The sequence below is a fragment of the Pteropus alecto genome, unplaced genomic scaffold (genome assembly GCF_000325575.1).
Source record: "Pteropus alecto unplaced genomic scaffold, ASM32557v1 scaffold106, whole genome shotgun sequence".
Lineage (NCBI taxonomy): Eukaryota > Metazoa > Chordata > Mammalia > Chiroptera > Pteropodidae > Pteropus > Pteropus alecto.
Window position 1 is genome coordinate 17,525,245 of NW_006442103.1, and position 7,260 is coordinate 17,532,504.

Sequence of the window (7,260 nt, forward strand, 5' to 3'; positions counted from 1 at the left end):
GGAAATGTAAAATCTTAGGCCCTACCCAGACCTACGGGACCAGACGTTCTGGGCATGGGTCCAAAAATCTATTTTAACAAGCCCTCGGGTGATTGTGATGTGCACTGAAGTTTGAGAACCACTGCTGTAGAAAATGAGGGGCCCCCGAAGCACTTCTTGTTGAAAGAGAACAGAATCCATGTAGAGCTGTAAACAGATCACGTAGCCGAGTGGCAGTGTCATCAGCACGGCTTCTGTTTTTATGTCACTCAGACAGTTTTTGAGCGCTGCTTAAAAACTGTCTCAGTGACATCTTGCCGGGCAAGATGACATTGATGGCCTTGATACAGTCATGTTTCTCCTGTTATTCAGAGGGGTGTGTTTGAGGTAACTTTTAATGAATGTACAGATGGGGTCAAAACTGAATACACTGTTGGTTAGCTCATGAGGAGGAAGAAAAGGTCCAGTTCAAAGATGAACAATTAGAATGATTATAACGAACCAACTGATATGGAAGGTAATATTTAAAATCTTAAAATACATAACACTTTCTGGTTTAAAGATTAAAATAGACATGGTGACTACTTTCCTATAACACAGGAGGGACACCCAGGCAGACAAATCAGACAGAATTAGGGAAAACGGAGAGAAATTGAGCTGGAATTCTCCTAGAAGATGAACTGAATCTCAGAATCATTTTTTTTTTTTTTTTTTTTTTATGCGAGACAACCCTTGGTTGACCTCACAGATTGCAAGGAACTTGTCGGCTTACAATTCCTTATTTTTTATTTTTCACGCCTACAGCACTTGGTCTTCCTAGGTGGTCTCCCATCCAAGTATTAACCAGGCCCGACCCTGCTTAGCTTCCAAGATCAGATGGGATCGGGCACGTTCAGGGTGGCATGGCCGTAGACGCAGGATCATTTAAAAAATATATATTGATTTACTTGTGCATTCATTCATTTAAGAAAAATTGTTGAGCACATTTCAATATGCCAGATATTATGCTGGAACTAGGCAGGACAAAACTGAGGAAGTCCCCAGGCCTCACAGAGCTTATGTTCTAGTTGTGGAGATAGAAATTAAAGCTCTATCTATTTGTCTAATTAAATGTCAGGTATCGATTAGTGTTACGAAGAAAAATAAAGCAGAATAATGGGACGGCAAGGGGTTCTATGATAGTTGGAGAGATTGGAGAACCCCTCCCCAAGGAGAGAACTTATGAGGAGAGACGAATGAAGAGAGGAAAAGAATTGTGCAATTAACTAAGGGGAAAGTTCTAGACAGAGGGAACAGCAAGTGGGAACGTGCTTGGTGCTGCTGAAAACAGCAAGGAGTCTAGTGTGGCTGAAGCCAAGCGAGAACAGGAGGACCAGTGAGTTAGGCTCCGAGGAGTCAGGGACCAGATCAGGCAAGTCTCAGAGCCAAGGACGCTGGATGTTCTCTTCCTCCATGAGATGAGCAAGGACCGGAAGACCGAGCAGAGGAGTGAGATGACGGGGTTTGTGTCTGCAGAGTCACTCTGGCTGCTACAAGGCAAGGTCAGTACAGGCGTGAACGGAGGCTGGAGGTCCGTGAGGAGGCTGCTGCGTAGTCCAGGAGAATATTGAATCTTAAGAGATTTTACATGGACTGATAATCAAATTTAATCCTTCAAAAAAAAAAAAAAGTACGAAGCAGATACTATGATCTTCATCTTATAGATGAATAAAGTGAAGCTTAGAGAGGACAGGTAACTTCTCTAGAATCACAGAGTGGCAAAGCCAGCGTTCAAACCTACCTGGCCCCAAAGCCTATTCTTTCCTCTTCAGTTCACTGACCCGAACTCTGGAACGGATACATTGGAAAAGAACCCAGCGTTCGTTCAAAGCTTAAATGACTAAACTAGATATTCCCTTAGGGAATATAAATTATTTGACGGAGGATGAGTCTTGGTTTAATAACAGTTTACATCGATGAAGAAATATATTAAAGAAATTGTCCTAAAATTAATGGGTTGATGAAAATTTCTAAATACTTATAAACTCTGAATAGAGAACAACATTTTATTAAGAAAGACCAAATCCAAACAAAAGAAAGAATTGCTTCCCTCGATAAAGAATTCTCAAGAAACCTATTAAAAAACACAGAACCTAATCATTTATCTTGAAGAAATTAGCAAAAGATGGTATATAATTATGTAAAAGATGCTTACCATAGTACTTCTATAATGGCAAAATCATGAAAGCAAACTAAATGTTCAACAATAGGAGATTAAACAAATACATTTTTATGTGAACTTCAACATAATGGAACGTTATGCGGCCGTTGGAAACTATATATTCAAACATATTGAAAGCCAAGGAAAAATGTTAGTGCTATAATATTAGTGAGAAAAAAAAAGACACCAAATTGACTATAAACTAAGATCTCTATTTCGTGGAGATATAGAAACATATACAGATCTAAACAGACACCAAGAATGGGTGAGCGGGGAGAGGAAAAGAAGCATAGAAAATTACGCTGAAATGAAACATGGATTCTGTGGGTGTTAAGCAACTTTTCTGTGTTGTTTTTATTTGTAAACATCTATTGTATTCATAACAAAAAGATATTTACATAAATAAATTTCAATAATGTAGTGAAGACAGTGCTAGGAGCGAGATCTTTGTCTAGCTAGTGGGAAATGAGCTCACTTTGACGCAAGGACTCACGCAGGTTTGAATCAAGCCTGTGTTCGCTCTGACCCTCTGGCCGCCACAGAGGCCATGCGGGAAGTGCCTGGGCTTGGGCCGGCCGGGTCTGCCAGTGGGGAGCCACCATGGTCTCCCGAAGCAGCCCGGCACACTCCCCTCCACAGCCCCTGCGGCTTTGCAGCCAAAATCATTTGACACGAGCCACATGTTGACAAACCCGGGTGGGGTGCTCTTTGTGCATTTTCCTTATGGTTTCTTTCTTCTTGTTGTTTTGTAGCCGTGACATCATTTGAAATAAACAAACAGATGTGAGGGATTCTTCTTCTCGGGATTTCCAATCACCCAACCCACAGGGTTCCTTCTTCCTGGTCCTCCGAGTCGTTTACCTGGCAACTCTCCCAGGGAACATGCTCATAGTAATGGCCATGAGTCCTGCCCCCCTCCCCGCTCGGAGTGAATTCTTTCCTCACCAATCTGAGCTTACGGGACCTCAGCTATGGGTCCACCGCCAACTCGGTCTGCATTGAGCATTCTACAGGCGTAAGGCCAATACCTGCTTGACCTTTCCCCGCCTTCCAGAGTTAGATATTTACAAATAAAACTTGGAAATCTACCACGTGCCCTACGTGAGGGAATGTTGAGCGTTGGTACCTTAACAACCCACCCCTTGCGCTTGCTTTATTCATTCCCATAACTTTAAAACCCATATGACTACAACTCTCAAAGTTCTATCTCTGATCTAGACGTCTCTCCTGAGCTGGAGACATAGATTTAACTGCCTACCTGCTGTCTCCTCTTCGATGTCCAATGGGCATCGCAAATTCACTGTGTTCCAAATAAAGTTCGCGATCTCCCTGCCCTTTGTCTGATCTTCTATTTATCTTCCATCAGTCACTCAATTCTCAAGATTAAATTTAACATCGAATCTGTGAGTAAATTCTGTATTTCTGAAACGATTTCATTTACCCTGCCACAAACCTAGGCCTACCCACTGAGTCCTTACTCAGATTCCTGCCATATTCTCTCCCTGGTTCTTCTGATTCTACTCTTATGTTGCTCCAATTCATTTTCTATAAAGTAACCAAAATGATATTTTGAAAATACGAACCAGGAATCACATCGCTCCTCTGCTTCCCCCTCAGAACAAAATAACGACAACAATAACAACAAACACCTTCTGTAACATCCTATTTCTCTTAGAATAAAACAAAACATACACTCCTGGAATTCTTCTCGCTATGCATGAGTAAGAAGATATGTAATTGTAAATATCTAAAAAAAAAAACCCCACAGGAAACAACCATTTTCAGACCCTGGATGGGTGGCATCCAGAACTGCGGTCCCTACGAAAAGAGAAACAAACAAGGTAGGCCATGTCATTTCAACATCTCCTGCCAAAGAGATGGTTTCCTAACTGCTGGACAGGAAGGGGAATCCAAAGACAGCCTGATCATCTCACTCATTTGAGAAGTGCAGGGAGGGTAAGAAAACTGGAATTTGTAGGGGAAGATATTCAAGAGGAAGAAGTTCTACCAAGAGAGAGTTCCGGAAAGTCACATGACGACCTCCTGGAGTCTTTGATGGAATCCCAACACGTGCATGTGAAGCATGGAACCCCGTGAAGCTAGGCAAGAATAACTTCTGCGGAAGACCAATTTCCAGGGAGTTGTGAAGAACTGTAAGTCAAATAATTCCCAGAGCCAGCGATCATTCTGCTTTCTACTGTCTGAAGTGCAGAGACATCTGTCTCTGAATACACGGGACTGTCAGTGGAGACGCTGGATGCCACACCTTGGAAGTGCTGCTAAATTAGCTCCAAAGTGAAGGTCCTCCAGACCCGTCTTTGGAGAACTTAACAATAGGCCTTGACAGGATCAAATAAATGGTAATGAACTAAACTGATGGATAGAAGGAAAAAAATCTAACACTCTTTAAGGAAATATAGAACTCAATATAAAACGACAAAATAAAGAACTCAAGAATATAAAATTCATGATTTCCAGCATCCAATTTAAAAATTACTGTGTATAAGAAGAAGGAGAGAAATTCAATTTGGGGACAAAAAAGTAGTATAAATAGATCTCAAATGACTGAGATGCTATATTTAGCAAATTAAGATGTTTAAACAGCTATGATAAATATACTCCAAAAGTTCAATAACGTACAAGAAAACATGAATATATTGAGGAGGGCAATGGAAGATATAAAAAGGAACTAGATTAAACTTCTTCTAAAGGTGAAAAATACCATATCTGAGACAAATCTCAATGGATGATTCTGATAGATGACACTGACTCTAGTAAAGCCTAGAGAGAACAACCAATTTTTAAAAAATGTAATCAATAAGTAAAATAAGTCAGACAGAGAAAGACAAATACCACGTGATGTCGCTTCTATGTGGAATCTAAAAAAACAAATGGACAAACAAAACAAAATAGAAACAGACTCATAGCCACAGGAAACAAGCTGTTGGTTACCAGAGCGGGAAGGTTTAGGGGCTGGCGAAATGGGTGAAGTGGATTGAGAGGTATATTTACAGTTAAAAAATAAGTAGGTCACGGGGATGTAATGTACAGCATAGGGAATATAGTAAATAATACTGTAATAACTTTGTACGGCGAGAGATGGTAACTAGGCTTTCTGTGGTGATCATTTTGGAATACATATAAATATCGAATCACTACAGTATATACCTGAAAATAATAGTATATTGTACGCCAATTATACTTCGATTTTTAAAAATGTGATCAATAAGCTAACTACCAAGTATTTTATGTTAAGCACCTCTCGGTTTTTCTGCCCTACCAATCTTCTCAAAGTGGCATCATTTTCTTAATTAATAACAATCGGAAATAATCGGTACCTCAAAATAAGATTCTACTTTGCAATAATTATAAAAATTATTTGCTTTTTGACTAATAAAAGATTATTAAAGGCCCACGTAATGCACGTGAGAAAGTCGAATGCCCTTAAGAGCCTACAATGTATATAGCATATAATTATCATATAAATAAATTATTGGGAATTAAAAAGAAAGAAAAGTGAACAGACAAAAACAACCAGGAGAATTCATCATCGGCCAATCTGAACAGAAACGTTACGGTTTTCAAACATAAGGAAAAGGACATCAGGTGAAAATTTGTATTGACACGTTGACAAAAATACTGGAAATGGCATATGTGAGCCAATATAAAAGAAATGTTCTTTCTCATCTTTTCATTTCTTAAGATAACCGACTAAAGCAAAATCAATAACAATGTATTTGGGGGTCGATAGCAGGTGTTGAAATAAAATCTATGGTAACAGTAGCACAAAAGACATGAGGGGAATAGGGAAGTACAACTGTTGTCAGGTCCAGACATTCTTTGTAAAGTGATAACTAGTCTATTAATACAGATTATGACAAATAAAAGATGTGTATTATAAACCTTAGAGCGACCGCCGAAGAAAAAGCATAGCTAATAAACAAATGGAAAAGATAAAATAGAATTAAATTTCTGAGCATATGGTAAATGCATGTTTACAGGAAACTGCCCAACTGTTTTTCAAGAAGAGTCGCGCTATTTCCCACTGCCACCGCAATATGTGAGCATTCCAGTTGCTCCGCACTCTCGCTCATACAAGATCTTTTTAAGTTTTGATCTTTTTCATTTCTCTCCAGTTGAGTGTATGTTAGTATCTCATTATAGTTTTAGTTTTCAGTCTTCTAACAGCTCGTTATAGAGCATCTTTTCATGTGTCTTCTTTGTTTTATAAGTGAGTTCTAAAATTCTTTGTCTATTCTATACACAGATCTTTGTCAGATGTACACGTTGGGAATATTTTCTCCCAGCCTGTGGCTTGCTTTTACATTTTATTAACAGCGTCTTGAAAAGAGCAGACATACTCAAGGTTTTGATTTTGGATGAAGCCCGATTTTATCATTTTTAATTGTATTTGTCCTGTCAGTGCCTTAATTAGGAAATCTGCTTCTAAATCGCAAAGATTATCTACATTTTCCTTTAGAATTTTTATGGCCTTACCATGCTTCGGTCCACAATTAAATTTGAATTAAGTCTTGAGTATGCTATGAGGTATGAGTTGAGCTTTGATTTTCTCTCTGGATAGACAGCTGTTCCAGCACTATTTGTTGAAAAGGCTGTCTCTTTCCAATTGAACCACATTTGCATTTTCGTGCTGAGCAAAATAAGCCCAGACACGGAAGAGTACCTTCTGTACGATTCCATTTATATGAAATTCTGTCTACAGTAAGAGAAATGAGAAAGTGGTTGCCTTGGGCTAAGAATAGAAGAGATTGACTAGGAAGAGGAAGGAGGGAACTTTTGGGGTAGTGGCAATGCTCTGTGTTTTGACCTTCATTGTGGCTACTCAAGGTAACCACATCTGACATTGTTAAACTCTAAACCATATACTTAAAACGAGTGCATTTATTATATGTAATAAATACGTTATATATTATATAGCATATAATCTATTCATTAGATAGTATCGATGTAACAAATTAATTATATATAATATGTAAAATATATCTCTATATTATTTTGTCCCAATATATAATAGTATATAATTACATATAATTTATATATAATTTATATATAATTATAAT

General features: G+C 38.6%; 1 non-coding gene across 1 annotated transcript; it reads right to left on the reverse strand.

Moving 5' to 3' along the window:
* Positions 1–774: 774 nt before the first annotated feature.
* LOC112469156 lies at positions 775–893 on the reverse strand. The gene has a single exon (XR_003042479.1). It is a non-coding gene; the product is annotated as a 5S ribosomal RNA (ribosomal RNA).
* Between the last annotated feature and the right edge of the window lie 6,367 nt (positions 894–7,260).